Source organism: Bison bison, unplaced genomic scaffold (assembly GCF_000754665.1).
Source record: "Bison bison bison isolate TAMUID 2011002044 unplaced genomic scaffold, Bison_UMD1.0 scf7180017864136, whole genome shotgun sequence".
Classification (NCBI taxonomy): domain Eukaryota; kingdom Metazoa; phylum Chordata; class Mammalia; order Artiodactyla; family Bovidae; genus Bison; species Bison bison.
The window spans coordinates 304,679-327,926 of NW_011494708.1; the positions used below are offsets into that span (position 1 = coordinate 304,679).

The 23,248-nt window shown below is 38.3% G+C and overlaps 1 pseudogene; it reads right to left on the reverse strand.

Annotated features, from left to right (window-relative positions):
• Positions 1–1,452: 1,452 nt before the first annotated feature.
• LOC104988582 lies at positions 1,453–1,982 on the reverse strand (annotated as a pseudogene).
• Between the last annotated feature and the right edge of the window lie 21,266 nt (positions 1,983–23,248).

Here is a 23,248-nt window from a genome sequence, read left to right on the forward strand (position 1 = left end):
TTAAAATCTTTCACTGTGACGGTGTACTTGCCAATTTTGTAAGGTAGTTGTGCCTTCTTTTACAAAAAGATTTTATAAATCTTTATTTTTCCAACTACAATAGCAATACATAATTGTTATAAAAACTCTTCAAACAATACAGAAATATATAAAAGTTGAAACTGAGTATCCCCAGTATCTTCACACAATCATTTTAACCATCTGGTGTATAATTTTTCCATAATGTTTTCAAGGTATGTGTATGTTTGTGTGTGTGTGTTTTCCTGGAAAGTGCTATTATTATTTTTTAATTGAAAGGCTACATTGGGATGATGTTTTAAAAGGAATGGCTATTGCCATTATTTCATAGAGAAAGGTAATTTTATTTTTAAATTAATTTTTATTGAAATTTAGTTGCTGTACAACACTGTTAGTTTCTATTGTACAGCAAAGTGAATCAGCTATACATATATTAACACATATAGCCCCTCCTTGAATTTTCTTCCCATTTAGGTCACCACATAGCACTGAGTAGAGAGCCCGGAGCTGTACATGCCTGACCATAACACTCTCATCCCCAGGCCATGGTTCTCCTCTATCAGCCCCTTTCCTTTCTCTTGGCCTCATAATTTCCACTGATGGCTTGCACTGCAGACACTTTGTGAAGGGCCTGTTGACTTCTCTGATATTCTCTCACATTCTATTTCTGGTATAGGCAGTTTTGTTTCTTAGTGTCTGGGATCCTTTGACATCTAATGCTCTCCTGAAGTGACACACAACAGAAAATCCATTTTCCTATTCTCAAAGGCAGGGCTTCCCATTCCATCCATGGAGTCTCATAGTGACTTTAATTCTGAGTCACAGAACAATTTGTCCCAGAACACATAGTTTTGCTCAGTCACATCTTTTTACTAAGTTTGGTGGTGGACAGCACCCTGTCCTAGAAAGGGAAGGTGAGCTTAAAATTGTGCTATTGGAAAGAACTGATGAGGGGTTTTCAAATGAGAATAATATGTGACATAGCAACAATATGAGGCCAGAAAATTGCTGTATAAGAAAATGTACAAACTCTACAATAAAGATTAGGTACTAACATATACCTACATATATAACCACCTAAGTGGTTTCAAATGCATTATCTAATTCAATTTTCCAAATGTAAGAGCGCATTGTGTGGAGAATTTGTTTTGTGTTAAACTGGCTAAGTTGGAGCTATGTTTCCAGAATTTCCTTTCTGGTATGTAGCCCTGCATGGGTCATAATAGATTTACATATTAATTTTATCTTATCTGTAATTGTGAGTATAAATACATAACATTAAATTAACCATCTTAAACTTTTTTTTTTTTGCTGCAAAAAGCTTTATTGTTTCCATTTGCTCCAAGGCTTGAGAGAGGTTTCCAGTGTGTTAAATAGCTGCCCAGTGGCAGCAGAGAGGGGTTTAGGCACAAGCTCTGATGTTAGTGGGGCTCCTCAAAGGCCACTGGGCTCCAGGGGTTCCTGATCGTGCTTGAGGGTGCTTTCAAAGAGATATTCACCCACTCCAGCCTGGGGAGCAGCCAGCCTGTGGAGGTTGGTCAGGTGGTAACTCATCAATTTCACCTCCTTGTCTAGGAAGTGGCTCTCCAGGAAGTCACAGAGGTGGGGGTCTGTGCGGGCAGAGCGTAGGCCATGCAGATTCAAAAGGCCTGGTTCGGGGTCTTCTCCATGAGAAGGATGGCTTCCATGGTGTCCTGGGTTTTACCCCACTTATCTTGAGATGGCTTTTGCATGTCCAGAAAGAGGGCACAGCTGCTGCGCTGGTCTTGTATTTTCAAGAGAAGCTCCATGCCCTTGAACTTCTCCTTGGCCAATTTGCACAAAAAAGTGGTCCACACCCTCCAGAGTCACATCATCGTGGTTGAAATAGAAGCCCAGAGAGAGGTAGGTGTCGAAGGCCCTCAAATGAATGTTGACAGTGGCCTCACCTTGGTGGAATAATTCTGATGAATTTGGGAGCTCATGGTTGATCAGTAATAAGGAGTTAAGCTCAAAAAATGGTGTTGGCTGGTCCCAGTGATCTTGGACAGCTGAGTGGCTGATTTCAAATGTTGCGGCTAGAAAAAAGTTGGAGGGTGGTCGGAGGCTGGAGCAGGGGGCATCCCTGTGTCTGTTCTGACCAAGCACTGTTGAAGCAAGATATGAAGCAAGAGACAGACCTCTGAGTGCACTGCCCATCTTAAGCTTTTTTTAAGTGTACAGTTCAACAGTGGTAAGTACAGATCTTCCGCCACTTATGATGGGCTTAACATCCCCGTAAACCCTAATCTAAATTGAAAATGCATTTAATACACCTAACCTAGTGAACATTCTATTATTAGCTTAGCCTAGTCTGCTTTAAAAGTGCTCAGACACTTACCTTAGACTATAGTTGGACAAAATCATCTAACACAAAGCCTATTTTATAATAAAAATGTGCTGAATATCTCATGTACTTTATCGAAACTGTTATTGTACTGAAAGTGGAAAACAATGATTGTATGGATACAGTATGGTTGTAAGCATATTGCTTGTTTATTCTCATGATCCAGTGGTTGCTGCTTCGGGGTATTGTGAGATAGGAATGTAGTGCCTATTGCCAGTCCAGGGGAAAGGTCAAAGTCCAAATTGGAAGTATGGTTTCTGTTGGATGCATATCACTTTGGCACCATTGTAAAGTTGAGAAATCCTAAGTCAAACCATCATTAAGTTGGGGAACGTCTGTACATTCATGTTGTTGTACAACAGCTCTCTAGAACTCCTTTTCTTGTGAAACTGAAATTCTATTCCTTTTAAACACTAACCCTCCTCCCCTCCCCCAGTCCTTGGCAATTACTTTTCTACTTTCTATTTACATAACTTTGACTACTTTAGACATCTCATATGAGTGGACTCATACAGTATTTGTTCTTCTGTGACCAGAGTATATCACGTAGCTTAATGTCCTCAAGGTTTATCCATGTTGTAGTATGTGATAGAATCTTTTTAAGGCTGCATAATGTTCCATTGTGTGTATATAAGACAGGTTATCCACTCACATATCAAAGGACATTTGAGTTGCTTGTCTACCTTTTGGCTCTTGTGAGTAGTGCTGCAACAAACACAAATGTGCAAACATTTCTTTGGGAACTTGCTTTTGACTTTTTTTGTTATATATCCAAAAGTGCGATGGCTAGATCATGTGGTAGTTCTATTTTTAATTTTTTTGAGGAATCTCTGTACTGCTTCTGTAGTAGTTTGTACCATTTTACATTTCTAGCAGAGTTTGCGGAGAAGGCAATGGCACCCCACTCCAGTACTCTTGCCTGGAAAATCCCATGGACGGAGGAGCCTGGTAGGCTGCAGTCCATGGGGTCGCTAAGAGTCGGACACGACTGAGCGACTTCACTTTCACTTTTCACTTTCGTGCATTGGAGAAGGAAATGGCAGCCCACTCCAGTGTTCTTGCCTGGAGAATCCCAGGGACGGGGGAGCCTGGTGGGCTGCCATTCATGGGGTCGCACAGAGTCAGACATGACTGAAGCGATTTAGCAGCAGCAGAGGCAGCAGCAGCAGAGTTTGAGGATTCCAATTTGTCTCTATCATTACCAATATTTGTTGTTTTCTGTTCTCTTGATGGTGGTCATCCTAACTGATTTGAGGTAATGTGCTTATTTTGGTTTTGATTTGCCAAAAGAGAATTTTTGTGTGTAATTTGGAAGGTAAAAGTATAGTAGCAGTCATATTTTTATACTCTGGCAGCCAGCACATGTAGAGTTACCAGTAAAATACAGGATGCCAAATTAAGTTTGAATTTCAGATAAACAGAAATAATTTTAGTATAAATATGTCCCCATGCTGCATGGAACATATTTATATTAAAAAGGGATTTGTATGTAATATTTGGCACATATTTATAACTAAAAAATTCGCTATTATTTGCTGTTTATCTGAACTCAAATTCAACTGGGCACTCTGTGTATTTTACTTGCTAAATCTGGCAACACTAAATTCAGGGCACCCAGTACTGTTGTAGGTCATACACATTGCGGAGGTTACATGGGTTTATTCTTTGATGTGGGAATAGGTCAAATTTGCAGAACCTCTGACAACTGCCATATCACTTCCTTCAATTTTGCTGATAGGTGTATAGTTAGCTCAAGTGTTGAAAATTTCTTTCAGCTTCTCAGCTTGTATGTATGGGTAATATGACACATTTGGGAGAACCTCTATTTCTTTCATAAATGAGGTGTTTATGAAAGATCAAGTTTTTTGTGCAGAGAACAGTTTAAATACCCTCACATTCTTCAGGGGCAGTTGTAATACTACACACTCATATGACAGTGTAACTTCCAATCCTACACTGTCTTATCTTTATTTTGTATGAGAAAGAATGGTGGGAAATCAGAGTATTTTGGTGGTCATTCTTTCATTGCTTTGGCAGTGGGAGCTTGTTGTTTGTTGTTCTTTAGTCGCTGAGTCATGTTGGACTCTTTTTAGATCCCATGGACTGTAGCCCACCAGGCTCCTGTGTTCATGGGATTACCTAGGCAAGGGTACTGGAGTGGGTTGACATTTCCTTCTCCAGGGGATCTTTCCTACCCTGGGATCAAGCCCCCCATCTCCTGCATTGACAGGTGAGTTCTTTACCACTGAGCCATCTGGGAAGTCCCTGCTGCCCCCGGCAAGGAGGCAGTGTTAGCAACAGCTTATCTCTGCATGGAAGGACAGACAGTCCCTGACATATGTGTCCATTAGTGGATGAATGGAGAAAGAATATGTATCATATATAGCCAGTGGAATATTGAGGCAGCATTTTAAAAAGTGATAAAGGAGGTGGCTTATCCAGCAGGATATTCCTATCATTGATGCTGGAGGCTTGGAGACAGTGAAAGACCAGTGTTGGTTCCAGAAGGACTTGTGGATTTCCCTCAGCCTTAATGGTTCCTATATGTCCTTATTTCCCAATTTTATGCTTATCTCCTTTTCTAAACTGCTGAACTTGCAGACTTTGGGCCACAGCAGCATGTACAAAAGCAACAGACCCACTTAGATAGTCTAATCAGCTCCCACAACTGTATAAGATCAAATCTCTGAAATAAATCACCTGTCTATCTGTATATCTATATCTGCAGCTCTATCTCTATCTCCCTCTGGTAATTCTGCTTTTTTGAACAAAACCTGAATGATACAGACTGCAATGTGTTTGTATACATTTTTATATGAAGACACTGATCTTAAGATGTTAAGTATCTTGTTCAAGGTTATACAAATATCAAGTGGCAGAAACAAGCAATATCTGATCTGGGTCTCTCTATCTCTAAAAACCATAGTCAGGCTAATCTATTTTAGGGAATACAGTGGGGCAGTGACACATATGTGGAATATTAATTGATTGATGAATGTCACATTCCAAACAAGCAAGGTAATTAATCTAATTCAGCACTAGTGATTAGGTCTCGTTAATACTATATTTAGTAAGTGAGCATCTAATTTCTTTTAAGAGACATAGATAAATTGGAGAAATTTTTAGAAGATCAACCAGAGAGGGCTTTAGAAGGAAGAAATGTTAATGAAATAATGCAAGCAATGAAGTATACAGCAAAGAATAGAAGTCCTGGTTGGAGCAAAAGGATCACAATACAGTTCACAGAACTGGGCAGAGAAAAGATTTAAATCCCAGAGCACTAATACAGGATTTTTCAGAGGCTCAGGCTCCTTACACAACATCTGCCATTCTAGAGAGCTACAAAAGGTGGCTACCTTGTACAAATTATCAGCTGAATACTCAAGTGCCTTAAATTATTTCAAACAAGTAAAATGGCCAGCCCCAAGACCCGGTCCCACAACCTCTTTATCAGTTCTAAGATACATTCCTTCTTTTTCATATTTTTTTAAATAGATTAATTTTAAGAGCAATTTTAGGGTCACAGAAAAGTTGAGGGGAAGGTACAGAAAGTTCCCACATGCCCCCTCTCCCTACACATGCAAGGCCTCTACCTCATTGTTTCCCACCAGAGTGGTATTTGTTACAAGTGATAAGCCTACATTTTCACATCATAATCACCCGAATACCATAACCTACCTTAGTGTTTATTCCTGGTATTGTACATTTTCTAGAGCAGTTTCAGAGCCCTCAACTCCTCTGTATTTCATCTGCTCATTCTTCTCTCTTGCTGCTAAGTTGCTTGAGTCGTGTCCGACTCTGTGCAACCCCATAGACGGCAGCCCACCAGGCTCCCCCATCCCTGGGATTCTCTAGGCAAGAATACTGGAGTGGGTTGCCATTTCCTTCTCCAATGCATGAAAGTGAAAAGTCAAAGTGAAGTCACTCAGTCGTGTCCGACTTTTAGCGACCCCATGGACTGCAGCCTACCAGTCTCCTCCATCCATGGGATTTTCCAGTCAAGAGTCCTGGAGTGGGGTGCCATTGCCTTCTCCATTGTTCTCTCTTAGAAACTACCAAAACATGAAACCATGAAAACTTTTTCATGTTTTGTCATCTTGGAAACTAGAATGTGTCTTATTTTAAATTGTACTCCACGTTTCTCAGTGGAATATAAAATAATGGTGCCTCTTGCAATTGGTGATGTCTTATAATATGTTAAGTATAGTCGTTTTGTGATCTTGGGCAAATTAAACCATCTGTGCCTAAGTTTCCTTATCTCTCTCATATAAGGCTATTGTGAGGAGTAAATGAGAAAACCATATGAAGTGTTTGCAGCAGAGTAAATTATCTATTGTCACAATGATGCTGTAAGACAGACCACACCAAAAATTGGTGGCTTAAAGTAATAACCTATTATTATTTCAGCATAGTGGTTGTGGAGAGCCAGACTCCTCAAGGCTCACTCCTGCGTCTGTGGTGAGCCGTGGGTGAATTGGGAAATGGTGCTAATATCAGCTGGCCTATCTCACATTTTGAGCCTTGACTAGGACAGCTCTCTGCTTCATGTGTTCATTCATCTTCTGGCTAGTAACCTGGGCTTGTTCTCCTGGTGGCAGTGGAGATCCAAGAGTAAGCACAGAAGTCGAGGCTCAGAGCTGGCACGTCACTATGCCTCTCGAAGTCTGTGGGGTAAAGTATGTCACAAAGCAAACCCACATTCCAAGAGGGAGGAGATAGACTCCACCTTGGGACCAGAGCTCCAAAGAGCTCCAAAGTCACATCACAAAGAGCGTGGATATGGGGTGGGGTAGAGAAACTGGGGCTGTTTGGGGGAACAATCTATAACAGTCAGAGCCTGGCACATGAAGTGAAGTGAAGTGAAGTTGCTCAGTTGTGTCTGACTCTTTTCGACCCCATGGACTATAGCCTATCAGGCTCCTCCATCCATGGGATTTTCCAGGCAAGAGTACTGGAGTGGGGTGCCGTTTCCTTCTCCAGGGGATCTTCCCTACCCAGGGATTGAACCCGGGTCTCCCGCACTGTGGGCAGACGCTTTATCCTCTAAGCCATCAGGGAAGCCTGGCACATAGTGAGTGCTGAATAAATCATACCTGTCATTACAATTGTCTTCATTAATGAAGGACATCAATAATTATAAATTGACTTGAACTGATTTAGTCCAACTTGGTCAAAGGAGAGAGCACAAGTTTACCTTATGATGAGTGCTGGATGCGGCCCAGGCTGTTGATGTGCCCATCAGTCTCAGAAGCATGTTGTTGTTTGGTCGCTCAGTCAAGTTGACTCTGTGTGACCCCATGGACTATAGCCTCCCAGACTCCTCTGTCCATGGGATTCTCCAGGCAAGAATACTGGAGTGGGGTGCCATTTCCTTCTCCAGGGGATCTTCCCAACCTGGGATCAAACCCGTGTCTCCTGCATTGCAGGTGAATTCTTTACCACTGAGCCACATGGGAAGCCCCTCAGAAGCACGAGGTGTTGGAATATAAAAGATGGAACGATATTCAAGTCCAACTACTCTCTCTTTACTTCATTGTGGGCAAAAAGGAGCTCAAAGGAGATAATGCTCTGAGATGGCACAGCAGGAAAGCTTGGATGTCCAAGTCCCATACCAATGCTCTTTATCATAAAATGCTGCTTCCTTTCCAAGTATAATGGTGAGAAACAAAAAGTTCTATTTCTTTTTAAATCCACAACAAAATAAAATGAGATAAATACAAAATGTGATAAAATAAGCTCTTAAACATACAATCACAAGTATATATTTGTTCTTTTTACCATTTGCAATGTAAGCTTTTTGTTAGAAATTGTGTTCTTTTTAATGATGTATAAATATTGTATAAATACAAAAATAATTTTCAATTTTAATGACAGTTATTTCCTATTTCATATATATGCAATAAGTAGATTTTTTATTGGACTTCAATAAAAGTGGGTAGCACATGAAATTCAGACACACTTTTAGTGGAGGAGGCAAGGATAAATTTTTCTTCGTTTAGAGACAATGAAATGAACCATTTAGTATTTAAATACTTAGTAAATCTGATTTACCATTTCAAAGGACAAAGTCTATAAGAACACTTGAAATGACTGGTCATCAAAGACATTCTGAAAATACTTTTTGTTTAAAAATAAATTGGTTTAAAATTCACAAACCCAAAATAACACTAAAATGCTCAGCAAAATGCATTTATTACTTTGTCCCCTAATAAAAACCGCACACACCACACTTGTGTTTGTGTGACTGTGTATATGTTACTTCCTTTACATATTCTCAAGTGTACATTAATCAGAGTTGATGGAGGGAACACTGGATTTGAATTCAAGAGACTCTGATGTGAAGTTGGAAGTTATAAAGCCCTGGTAGTCACATAAATTAGAGAAGCATATATTTTAAAGATTTCTGTGAAGGAGTTGTGTGCGTAGAGACAAACAGAAGTTCCTTGTCATTCTATAAGATGTGTTTTGTTTTTGTTTTAATCTTAATTTTTTAAAAATTGTAGTAAAATAAACACGATAGAAAAAGTATCATCTTAACTGCTTTTGCGTGACTGTTCAGTGATATTAAGTACATTCACTTTGTTGGATCATCACCATGGTCCAACCATAGAACTCTTGTCATCTTGCAAAACTGGAATTCTGTACCCGTTAAACAACAATTCCCCTTTCCTGTTTTCCTAGGTCCTGGCAACTACCAGTTTGCTTTTTATCTCTATAAATCTGACTATTCTGACTATTCATATAAGTGGAATCATACAGCATTTGTCCTTTTGTGACTGGCTTATTTCTTTTAGCATAATGCCCTCAAGGTTCCTCCATGTGGCATGTGTCAAAAATCCCTTCTTTTTAAAGCTGAATAATCTTCTATTGTGTATATTTATCACATTTTGTTTATCCATTTGTGGACACTTGGGTTGTTTCCATCTTTCAGCTATTGAGAATACTAAATATTTTTATCTGTGACATATTAAGAGTATTCAAATTGATGTTATTCTCAGTCAATATATCCATTTTTCAATTCATTGTGATGAAACTTCCAATTCATTTTAGCAAATCTAGAGAGGCTTACAGACTGAAAACCACAATCACAGAAAACTAACCAATCTAATCACATGGACCACAGCCTTGTCTAACTCAATGAAACTATGAGCCGTGCCATGTAGGGCCACCCAAGACAGACGGGTCACGGTGGAGAGGTCTGACAAAATGTGGTCCACTGGAGAAGGCAGTGGCAAACCACTTCAATATTCTTGCCTTGAGAACCCCATGAATAGTACAAAAAGACAAAAAGAAAGGACACTGACAGATGAACTCCACGGGTCGGTAGGTGAAAGATTGAAGGTGGGAGGAGAAGGGGACGACAGATGGTTGGATGGCATCACCGAATCAGTGGACATAAGTTTGAGTAAATTCTGGGAGTCAGTGATGGACAAGGAGGCCTGGCGTGCTGCAGTCCATAGGGTCACAAAGAGTCAGACACGACTGAGCGACTGAACTGAACTGAACTGCTGCTGTTGCTGTTTAATCGCTAAGTCTCTCAAGATCAAGAAACACTTTTGGAAGCTTTCATATGCTCCCCAGAGCTAAAGAAATCTCTGTGGGTTGACTTAAGTCTTCTCTGCCAAGAAATAGCCTGCCACCTTCTCAGATGCTGCTTTACCACACAGGTGCTGCCCCTGGGTGTGGTGGTGACATCTTTATAAGTATCATTGCCAAAGTGTGCTGCATTGGCTGAGGTCCTTTTACCCTAGTGAAAAGTGAAGGTGTTTGTTATTCAGTCAGGTCCGACTCTTTGTGACCTCATGGACTGTAGCCTGAGGTTACAGGTTCTTCTTTCCGTGGGATTCTCCAGGCAAGAATACTGGAATAGGTAGCCATTCCCTGTGGTTCTCACTAAACCCATCCGTAATTTCTGTCATACCTCCTTTCTACTTTCCCAGCTGTGAAAGTGAAAGTTGCTCAGTCGTGTCCGACTCTTTGCGACCCCATGGACTATACAGTCCATGGAATTCTCTAGGCCAGAATACTGGTGTGGGTAGCCTTTGCCTTCTCCAGGGGATCTTCCCAACCCAGGGATCGAACCCAGGTCTCCTGCATCACAGGCAGATTCTTTACCAACTGAGCTCTCAGGGAAGCCCCTTGTCTGCCCCAATTCCTAACAGACATATACCAACAGTTGAGAGTATTTTCTTCTTTCAGAAGACCACACCTACTATCCAGATTGGATTCTGGTTCTTCCACTACCTGTCTTCCAATCTAGTGCTAGACATATAATCTGTGACTCAATCTTTATGAAGTGCAACTTTCTATACGTAAAGTCAAATTTCTGTGGGGTTTTTTTGTTTTTTTTTTGGAGAGAGAGAAGAAAAAATCCTTGGACTCATAAATTAAAAAAATATAATTTCAAGTGTATTATTTAAACTATGAGGTTCAGGAGCAAATTCTGAAACTCCAAAACCAGGATAATTTTTTGTTCTCTGTATTCTTGTAATCCTCCCCCTCAGGCAATGCATATGGTTGACTGCATAGCGGTAAGGTCAAAGGGAAGAAGAAAAATGGACCCAAGATTTTCACTCAGACCAGAAAGACCTATAGGTAGCTACAGAAGGGGAAGGGCAGAGATGATGAGAAATTGTGCAGCTGGGAGTTTGAACTGGGTGACTGGGACTGGAGGTTGGGGAAGGCTGACAAATGCAACACGAGGATGCAGCACTTGTCGCTTCAGTGCAGTGAGGAAGGAAGTGGGAAGGAGAGCTGATGAGTGTATGTGTGGAGGGGGAGGGAGGGTGACTAAAAGTCATGTTAGTCTATGTCCATGCACACTGGATAAATTAGTTGATTAATCCTCATAACTATACAAAGCAGTATGAAAGCTGATGTTTGATTTCACATAAGGAGAATAAAAGGATTTTGAGTTAGAATCTTAAAACCCTAATTAAGGATTCTTACTTTGAAGCAGCTTAAGTATCCATTGATAAATGAATGGTTAAAGAAGATGTGGGACATATATATAATGGAATACTACTCAGTCATAAAAAATGAAATGCCATTTGCAGCAACATGGATGGACTTGGACTTGCTGTATAGCACAGGAAACTATGTTCAATATCTTATAACAACGTAATGGAAAAGAATATAAAAATGAATACATGTATGTATATGTGTAAGTGAATTACTTTGCTGTACACCTGAAACTAACATAATATTGTAATCAACTATATTTCAATAAAAAATTTTAAAAATGAAGATAAAAGAAGAAAAGCATTCCTGTTTTTTATTCACAGAAGACAGTTCCAACACAGGGTTGTTCAGGAATAAAATAAATCAAGAAGGATGGATATTACTGATCTTTTAAAATGTGTTTATGGCTTCCTTATATCTTTATTTATTCAGAGGATAAACCAAGAGACAGGAAGGGCTGAAGGAAAAGACTTGCAACCTTTCTTTGGGCTAACTGGTGATCACCTGGTTTTGCCTCTTGATGCTGCTGCTCATCACAGGTTCCTATGGAGCTGCTCCTGCTGCTGCTAAGACCAAAATCTGCACTCTGGGTCCCAGCTCCTACTCCTATAGTCAGGGTGGACTCCCATCTGCCTCCTTCTTCCAACTTCTTGGTTCTCTGTATCCCTGCCTTGATAAATGATTTTAGGGATGAAATTATATTCTGACAGTTAGTTCAATAATAATGTATGCTTGGTATTTTAAGCTAACATTGTTATTTAGCTATCTATAAGATAATTTACAATAATGAACTTAGAATATTTACACATATAAGCCTATAAATTCTTACTAGTGCAATTATCTTTCTACTTTATAATTTTTACACAGACTGGTACTTGTTAAAAATATTTTCAAACTACCTTGGAAAAAGAATTCAAGTCAGATCATTGTATTAAAATTGTGAGAAGATGAGAGGAGGAAGAACAATAAGGAGTTTGAATCAAACCCCTCAGTTAAAAAATCTAAGGTTCAGCTACTTAGTGGTAGATGCTTGGTCTGTCTGTCCACATTTTGCCCAAAGACCATGTGTTCTCATAGTAATCCTGTAAGTTCCTAAGATACTATATATTGGCCCAGTAGTCCTTGAGCAAATTGCGTAATCAGAATTTCTTAGCTGGTAAAACATAGATAAAATAGTACCTAACACATAGAGTTGCTGGAGCATAAATAAGAAAATCTACATCAATTGCTTAAATAGTAAATGTTTTCATAAAGAACAGGACATGAAGAGTATGGATCCTGTGACTAGATTGTCCACATTCAAATTCTGGAAACACTACTTACTCTCTGGAAAGACAACTTCTCACAGGAATTTACAATTATTAAATTAGCCAGTCTATGTAAAATGCTTAGAAAAGGGCTGACCTGTAGTAAATATTTAGTAAATGTTAGCTACTACTATTCATACTATTAGCATTGTAATCTACCCCCCAGGGCGTTTTTGGATTGTTTTTAATGCCTATAATCTCTATTACATCACTGAAACAATGTTCATAAGGTTCCATTTCCAGAAAATCTTGCAACCTTCCCCATGCAGTGAAAAGATACAATTAGAGAATAGAAAATAATTTGAGGAATTCTTGGTATGCCCATATGTTAATTTCTCATTATTTAGTTCATTACTTGCAATTAACAGCATTTTAATCACAAGTCTCTCAGTGTCAAGCTTGTCCTTCTGCATTTGGTAAATGTCTGTTATTTCTAATAGATATTTGTATCATTTCATTATTTTCCCCTATTTAATTTATTAATGTTCTTCACAAAATTGGTTCATTTCATAGAAGGCTCCTTAGAGTTTTATTAGTTGATGATTTCTTTGTTTTTGATAGTTGCTTTTTCATCCTTGGAGAAAGTTTCTACACTATTAATGGGAATCTAAATTGATCTTCTAACCTTCCTAGATGTCTAGGAACAAGCTTTTTGTAGAAGGATAGTGATTATAGAACCTTTCTCAATTTTGCTAGTCAGACACCTTGAAGAAATCAATTAGTAGGCAAATTATTAACTAATTGAGCATTTAGAGTGTTCTTACTTTTGAAAAATCAATTAGGCCTTTGCTCTTAGTTTTCCAGCATTACTTCATTATTAATTGTTTTAAACAGCAGTTCATCAGCTATGGACCAGATCAGTTGACAGTTGTTTTTTGTTTATATTCTGTGCTTAATTGATTAATACAATGAGCTGAAAACCTTTAACATCATTGATCATGTCACGGAATGCTGAGTAATTGGCTGGCAAAATGCGATTTTTTTAAATTAATGATTCGATGGTTCAAAGGTTCAATTCAACAGCAGATTGCAGTCAGCAAAAAGAGAAGATTTTCAGTATTTCTTCAACGTGGATGATCTGAATGATAGGCCCACCTCATTCTTGGAGCCAATACTATTTTTCTATCTTCATTAGTGATAATTTCTCATTCTATATAAAGCCTAGGCGGTTGCATTTATTATCTTAATGACACTATTTCATTATCACTGGGTAAACAGAGCTTCAATTCAAATTTTGTAGAAATTGCCATTGCTGTCAGAGGTACATAAAAAGAAATAAATTTGTAGAATGCAATTCCGTGCTTTATAAGATCTTCAAATGAAGGCAGTAGTTGGAAGTGGGTCTCAATTCAGTAATTTACTCTTCTAGAAAGTCTTTCATGGAGCAAATATATTCAAACTTCTGGGTCCCTTATCTCTGCTCCCATGGCTATCTAGACATACTGTTCGCTCGTTATCACCATATTGGGCTTATTTGCCTGGCTGCCACACCAAAGACTACAAACCCTCAGAGGTCATGGACTCACCTAAGTGTTTTTGTATCTTTAGTGTGACTCCTGTTTTGAGAATAGAATGGCATAGAAACGGTTGATGAATTGAAAGGAAAACACACGGTTTTTCATACAGTTAGGGAAATATATTTTGGTTATGTGTGTAAAATTCATTATCATCATTATAAAAATATATCTATCTTTCCTGGACATATAAAAACAAAGTCCCTTGATCCGCCTGCAATGCAGGAGGCCCCTGTTTGATTCCTGGGTCAGGAAGATCTGCTGAAGAAGGCTACCCACTCCAGTGTTCTTGGCCTTCCCTGGTGGCTCAGCTGGTAAAGAATGTGCCTGCAACATAGGAGACCTGGGTTCGATCCGTGGGTTGGGAAGATCCCCTGGAGAAGGGAATGGCTACCCACTTTGGTATTCTGGCCTGGAGAATTCCATGGGCTGTGTAGTCCATGGGGTTGCAAAGAGTCAGACATAGCTGAGGGACTTTCACTTTCACTTTTTGATTTCCAAATTGTCGCTGACTCAGTCAGGGTCTTAGCTTCTGCTGCTAAGTCGCTTCAGTTGTGTCTGACTCTGTGCGACCCAATGGATGGCAGCCCACCAGGCTCCCCCGTCCCTGGGATTCTCCAGGCAAGTGTGTTGTCAAACACTTTCTAAGCTAAAAATTTAAACCAATGTTCTCCAAAGTATATTTGGTAGAAAAAATGCCCCTAAGATATTTCTAATAAAAAATGGTCAAACAAATTTGGTGAAACACAGCAAATTCATCTCTTTTGGGAATGTACAATGTGCATTAGAATATTAAAGGTCGTGAGAAGTTCAATCACAACTTTATAGATCCTAAGGTTTTTGACCCTAAAGCTTTCTTTTTTTTTTTTTTTGTGGAGCATTCATTAACATATCTAGAAACTAATGGTGTATAGAACATGCTTTGAGAAGTGCCACTTTAAACAATAATGTGAGTCAGAGAATGTGATTGCGGTTGTGCTTCAAAGTGGAAAAAAATGTGAGGAAAGTCAGGATCTCAGCGACTGCTCACAGGCATTCTACACCACCAGTGTGGCAACTTTAATTATTTCACTTTCTATTGGTTGTTTTCTTTTCTACTGTTTCTCATTGCAGAAAACTCAGAAAACAGATAAAAGTAAAAAGGGAAAAGTCTTTATGGCTGTTTTGCTTAAAATATTTAATGCTCTAAATTTGGAAAGCAGTATGGAGTTTCCTCAAAAAACTAAAAACAAAGCTGTATGATCCAGCAATTCAACTTCTAGATATTTATTTTAAAAAAAGATGAAAACACTAATTTGATAAGATCTATGTACCCTTATGTTCATTGCAGCACTATTTACTAGAACCAACTTATGGAAGCAACCTATATAAATCTCTCTCTCTCTCACACACAGACACACAGACACACACACACACAGACACACACACACACACACACACACACACACACAATGGAATATTACTCAGTCATAAAGAAGAATGGAATTTTGCCATTTGCCACAGCATGGATGAAGTTGGTGAGTATTATACTAAGTGAAATAAATCAGATAGAAAAAAATGAATACCATATGATCTCACTTGTAAGTGGAAACTAAGCAGAACAAAGGAACAAACAAAACAGAAAGAGACTCATAGATACAGAGAACAAACTGGTGGTCACCACGTGGGGTGGAATGGTGGGGGGTCGGGGGGAGAAAGGTGAAGTAGGTGAAGGGGATTATGAAGTATAAACTTCTATGTATAAAGTAAATAAGTCAGGGATGTAACACAAACTCAGGGAATATAGTTAGCAACACTCTTAACAAGTCTGAATCGTGACAGATGGTAACTAGACTTTCTGTAGTGATCATTTCACAATGTATAAAAATATCGAGTCACTATGCTGTACACCTAAAGCTAATATTTTATGCTAATCATGATTCAATAAAGACAATACCATACCTAAAAAATAATTGGGGAAACTTTGGTTTAAACGAAGTTAGACAAACCTTTTCATGCCTTCTCAGAGCCTTACTATGATCCATAATATGAAAGGTGAACCTATTTACAAAACAGAAATAGAGTCACAGAGGTAGAAAACAAACCTACGGCTACCAATAAATTTAGGGTGGGGTGGGGTGCTAAATTGGGAGACTGTGATTGACATATACACGCTACTATATACAATATGGATAGCAAATAAGAACCTACTGTATAGAACAAGGGGCTTCACGCAGTTTTCTTTTCTACATGGGAAAGAATTTAAAAAAGAGTGGGTGTGTACATGTAAAACACCTGAAACTAAAACAGCCTTGGAAGTCAGCCATGTGCACCTGCTCGGTTGCTTCAGTCGTGTCAAACTGTTTGAGACCTTATGGACTGTAGCCCACCAGGCTCCTCTGTTTGTGGGATCCTCCAGGCAAGAATACTGGATTGGGTTGCCGTTCCCTCCTCCAGGAGATCTTCCTGACCCAGGGATTGAACCCATGTCTCCTGCATTGCTGGCAGATTCTTTACCACTGAGCCTCCTGGGAAGCCCAAATCAACTATACTGCAATAAAAATTAATTTTAATAAAGTTGGCTCTCCGTTGGAGTTGTAGTATACAGCTCTACAGGAAGAACTACTTCCTAAAGAGCTACATTGGACCACTAACTTTTAGGCATTCGGGGGCTAGTGTTGGTTGGGATTTACTGCCAATAGTGAGGAGACACATGAAAAGCCTTCATTGCTTGCTACCCAGTATCCCTCACTGAATGGAAGAGCACTAGCCCAGGATGGTCAAGGTCTCCGAGAGTTACCCACTTACTCTTGGAACCCATTTCTCAACTTCCCATAACTTATTAGAGCTGTCTTTATCCGAGGGCTCAGGGCACAAGGACCTAGAGAGATTAGAGCTAAAAATAACAAAAATACAATTAATATGCATTTGGGAAACAATTGCTCAGGCAAACCAGCACACACAGATAATGGATTCTGTCTGAAACTTCATTTTCCAAACTAAGGAACAATAATATGCATATTAACCCAGGTGAATGTCTAAACAGATTCTTGGCAGCCTATGATTAGATAAAGGAGCTCATGTATCCTGAATGCAATTTACGTAGTTAAAATTAAGCACTATCACAAAGGGAGGCATTTAAGTTCAACCTGAACAAATTGTTACTTTTATGATATGTTTTCTCCATCCTCTTACTTTTAATCTAAATACATTTTAAACTATATGTATCTTTATATTTGGGCTTCTACAGTGGTGCTAGTGGTAAAGAACCTGCCTGCCAATGCAGGAGATGTAAGAGATGCAGGTTTGAGGCCTGGATTGGGAAGATCCCCTGGAGGAGGGCATGGCCACCCACTACAGTATTCTTCCTGGAGAATCCCACGGACAGAAGAGCCTGGGAGGCTACCGTCCATAGGGTTGCACAGAGCCAGACAAAACTGAAATTACTTGGCATGCACCCACACATCTTTATATTTAAGGTGGGCTTATTGTAGCAAACAGAGTTGGGAAGTGTTGGTTACTTAGAATTTTTCCTACTCACTTTCTTAATTCCAACTGACTTTGAGGTTTCGACATAATTTCATTTTCTTTCCAAAATGTTTATTAAATCTGAGTTTTAACTAAATTGTTCATGGGCTTCTCTAGTTGGAGAGCACTGGCTCTAGAGTGTCAGAGCTCTAGTAGTTGTAGGGTGCCCTGTTACACGTGGGGTCTTAGTTCCCTGACCAGCGATGGAAACTGCATCCCCTGCAATGGAAGGAGAATTCTTAACCACTGGACTACCGGGGAAGTCCCTTAATTGTTGATTGTTCAGGAGGCTTAGGGCAATCGATGCTTTTAATTTCTTCAAAACAAAACCGAGGAATCTGCAAAGAAAATGAAATCACATAACCTTATGTTCTCATGAATTCACAGTTTAGGAAAAATGCTACTGCCATTTAGAGATGCAGTAGTTGCTAGTAACATAAAACTACAAAGCTCTTCCTTAAACAAAAACAGTTGTGCATCTGATGAAAAATTATGTTTAAAGGAGAGGAACTTGGTTTCAAAACATGCTTAGTGAATAAATAAAAATCTGAACACATAATTTTGGAATGGAAAGAAAAGAGTGCTTCTTATGATTATAAATTTAAAAGCAAATGAATAGTAAAATTAAGAGGAATTATGGAAAAATGATAATAAATATTTTATTAAGGTAATGTATATTGTTAGCATTTTGCAGATGGGAGCAAGGTATAAATTTTCAAGAGAAGGACATTTCTTGTGAGAGATGGTCAGAAAGTTATTTTTTAAAACCTGATTTTTAAATAGGAATTATCATTTGCTAAGCACTCACTAAGTAACAAACATTAGCTAAATATTTCATGTGAATTTTTTCACTGAGAACTGTCATCAATATAGAAAAAAGTATTTTCTTCATTTTGTTTTTAACCTGAAACATGAGTCAAAGAAGGCACAGCACAGTAGAGAGAATTAGGATTTAACACAGTTAGTGACTGGATCTCATCCATTTTGCAATAAAATGATCACAGTACTACCATATCACACTGTATTCTTCTTTTTGCATCAATGAGTGAATCAGAATGCTGTATTTGATTCTTTGCAAGGAAGAATTTTCCTTGCCACTAACATAATTCAAGACTTTTAATTCTTCATTTCTTAAAAAAGACATACTTCATCACTTAGAGTTCCCTTCTTTATGTCATCAATAAGGAACAGGATAGACTAAAGCTTTTTTTATCATGTGAAAGTATAATAATTCAAATCATAATCAATCTCTCCATTCTCTACTTAGCGTAGCCTGGATAAATGAAGTTGAAAAGTATTTTGTGTATAAAATTGCTGTGAAGAATGCTACCTTCTGGGAACACAAATCCATACCTGGTGGGTGATATGGTCCAGGTGTCGTAGCTTCCATGATGGTAGTGGGTAGATGGGAAAGAGTCTGTATATTTTATTTTCTTCTTCTAATTCATAAGGGGAAAAAATTAAAAAAGAAACTAACTCAAATACAAAAATCATTTCTTTTATGTAGTTGTGTTTAATATATTGTCTCTCAATATTATTGTAATTTGAGGGGAAACCTTTCCCCCATAGAACCAGAAGTGTAAACACACACACACAGACATGAAACTAAGCACATGAAAGAGCTAGAATATAATTACAGATGACCTTCATTTAAAACTCACATTTTATATTCACGTTTATGCAGGTGAGGTTTAAAAACACAAAAAAGCCATTCAATTCAGAATTATGGTTTCCTCAGAAATTGCAGTATAATTCTAACTCACATTTATTCATATGTGAATAAAACATATGACCATTTCCAAAACCTCTGGGTACCATAACATATTTAAAAATACCAGCACAATTACCAGGCTGAAAAAGACTACTAACCAGGCATTTCCCCATAGAAAACCGTTTCGCACACCTACTCAGAATTATATATGTAGCCAAGGATTTAATATTGTAAATATGTGAAGAAATGAGTTATCCTTTCTTTGGGAGTCGTAACTTTGGGTTTTAGACTCCTATTTATTTATTATTTCCAACGTGGCATCTCATTTATGTAATGTTGGGGTGGGTACTGAATGTAAGCTTTGACAATAAACTGGCTCACCTTCACTTCCTTGAAACCAACACAGAAGTGTGTACCTGTTTTAATGTGCGTTGTGTTTTCTGCATGCAAATGAAGTATTACTGAACAATTCCAACTTTGTTTTTAAAAAGTCAGCACAGTTCAACGTTTCCCTCATTCTCTGAGTCTGGAGAACATAAATAGTCATTCTAATTCTCGGGTAGACACCGAGTTACATATTCTATCAAGACTATGGAAATTCTATTTTTAAAAATTTGCATATTCCTTTTATATGAAGAACCTGAGCTATGAATCAACTCAAAATGGTATTTAAAGTTTTGACTAAAATTAACTGTAGCACTTAAAATAATTCTTAATATTTTAAGGAAAAAACTCTTGAGGCCGTTTGAAAAAAGGGTTATATTGAAGAAGAGAGAGGCAGAGAGAAAGAAAGATAATTAATAGGATATTTGAGAGTTGAATAACTAAATGAAAATATACAGATCTGCCAGAACCCAATGCGATCAGAATAATATTAATCAAATCTTACCGACTCTTAGTTGAAATAATGAGAAAACATTCTTAGCCTGCTTGATCATGTTGGCATTTTAATTAAACTTTCTTGGATCCTAGAGAAAACAATAGTTTTTTTGTTGGAACTCTTTTTAAAGTGTTATCAAAAATACTTTTGAAGGCATTAACCAAGTAGTATAATTGGGGTCTTTATGTATAAAAACATGGCAGAACGTGATGCCATTGATTCTTAACTTTTTTTTTTAAGCTGTTTATAAATCTGTAGGGCTTCCTTGGTGGTTCAGATGGTAAAGAATCTGCCTGCAATGCAGGAGATTTGGGTTCGATCCCTGGGTCAGGAAGATCCCCTGGAGAAGAAAACAGCATCCCACTTCAGTTTTCTTGCCTGGAGAATTCCACGGACAAAGGAGCCTGGTGGGCTACAGTCCATGGGGTCACAGAGTTGGACAAGACTGAGTGACTAATACTTTCACTTTCCTCATAAATCTATAACTACAAGAAATCCGAACAATGAAATGTAGACTTAATTAGAACAAACTTCTCCCATTTTCAGAGATAATGTTACAGTTATTCTTCTGTAGCTTGTACCTAATAGAACAGTTCTGGTCTAGTGGAATAAAGATTTTCAGTAAACAAATAGTTGACAATTTAATATACTTATATAGCACACTTCGTGCCAAAGGTATCATTCTGAGTGCTTTGGAAATATTACCTCATTTAATCCTCATATCTACTTTATAATACAGGTACCATTTTTATTTCCATTTTAATGATGAGGACATGGAGATACAGAGAGGGAAAGCACTTTGTCCTGAATCATACAGGTAAATAGCTGCAGAGCTAGGATTTAAATCAGGTGATCTGATTTCAGAGTCTGTGTGCTCACCCCCTACACCAAATCCCCAACACTTTTCTAGATGCTTTTTGTAGCCTTAGTCCCATGATTCATTGTTATATGTATCTCATCTTACTTCATCCTCAGTGTAATTCTGCAAAGTAAGTATTATTAGCCTCATTTTACAGATGAGGAAAGTAAGGCCCAAGGGAATTGAATAACTTGTTTGAGTTTAAATTACTAAGAGGAAGGGTATAAACTCATTTCTATCTGAATCTGAAGTCTATGCTTTCCCGCAAAACTTTCTGATATACCAAAGTGGTATTTAGAGATTGAGGAATTTAATTCACCATCTTAACTTGAAGTTTTTTAATAAAATTGAGCACCAAACATTTTGGATATCTTTTTCTTAAAATATAATTTTATTTATTTTTGGCTGGGCTGGGTCTTTATTTTTATTTATTTATTTTTCTTAATTTTATTTTATTTTTAAACTTTACATAATTGTATTAGTTTTGCCAAATATCAAAATGAATCCGCCACAGGTATACATGTGTTCCCCATATCACTGTGTGAGCTTTTCTCCAGCTGTCGCGAGTGGGGGCTGCTCTCCAGTTGCGGTGTGAAGGCTTCTCACTGTAGTGGCTTTTCTTGTGGAGCACAAGCTTTAGGAAGCAAAGGCTTCAGTGGCTGTGACTCGTGGACTCAATAGTTGCAGCTCCTGGGCTCTAGAGCACAGGCCCAGTAGTTGTAGTGCATGAGTTTTGTGGCTCCACGTCATATGAGATCTTCCCGGACCAGGGATCTAACCCCTGTCTCCTGCAATGGCAGGCAGATTCTTTATCACTGAGCCATCAGAGAAGCCCCAGGAGATCTTCTCAAGGATAAAGAATACAAATTCATACATGTAAAATTAGGTATGTAAGTGACTACTCATCATGAATGAGAAAAAAACCATCACAAATGTTAATAACATCATTCCTTCATGCAGTCTCTTACTCTGACCTTTGCATTGATGTGCTGGGTGAGTTTGCACAGGGATCAAAAGGAGAATTTGTTCACTGGAAAGCTAGTAGGAGACTGATTGTAGATGGAGATGATTGCAAATCATGCAATTGTATCTCACGAAATACAAACTAGAAGGAGCCCACGTCAGATTTTCCCTAGCTAGATTTTTTTTTTTCTTAAAGTCCATAGCTATTTCAACATTACCCTGTGTTATTAAGAGTATGTGCAATGGGAGAAGTCAAATTGGAGGGGTGGGGCCTCCCTTTTGCAAAATTCAGAAAAGCACATCACCATGAGAACATGTTGCTAGGGCCCCTTCTAGGGCCTCGTAGTGGATGTGTGCAAGTGAGGGCTTCTGAAGCAAGTTTCCTTAGCTTCACAGTAAATCCAACATCTTCTGGCACCCACTCAGTCATGCCACTCAAGAAACGTTGAACTTGCCAGCCTAAAGTAGTACTATTAAACCAGCAGCATAAATGTGTGGACACGGTGGGGTAGGAACGTAGGCAACAAGAGAGAGAAAACTGTTCCTCATTCTTGGTCAGATTATACAGTTGTAGAAATTTGGAGAAAATTCACAATGAATTACACTTAAAATTGAGAAAATAAGTATTTGTATTGTGCTTTCCCACCAGTTCATAAAGAACATTGGTAGGTAGAAAGCCTGCTCAAGAATTTGATCTAGATCAAGATAGAAGATAACAACATTCCAAGCTTCTCAGAAAGCCTTCTAGAATTAAGAATGGTGAGTAAGGATAAAGCAGAAGTTACTGTAAAGGTCCCAATTTCTTATGAACAGGAAAAAACCATGGAACTTTTCAGCAAAATCACTAATTATATTGTTGTAATCAAAGTTATACATTATTTATGTTCTCTTGACAGTGATGGTCTAAAGTAACTTTCTCTTACTGAACTAAATATATAAGCCTTAAAAACTTTAATCATATAATGAACCAGCTACTTCTTTTGTTGGCTTCTGTGTGTACACGAAAAAAACATTTTTCTGTTAATCTATCTTTTGTCTAATTTGCAGGCCTCATAGACAAAATAGAAGATGGCAGAGGAAGAGCTTTTCCCCTAGATATGTGTTTACTTTGTCAGTGCTGAGCACCAATTACTGAGTGGCAGACATACTCATCATTTTAAATG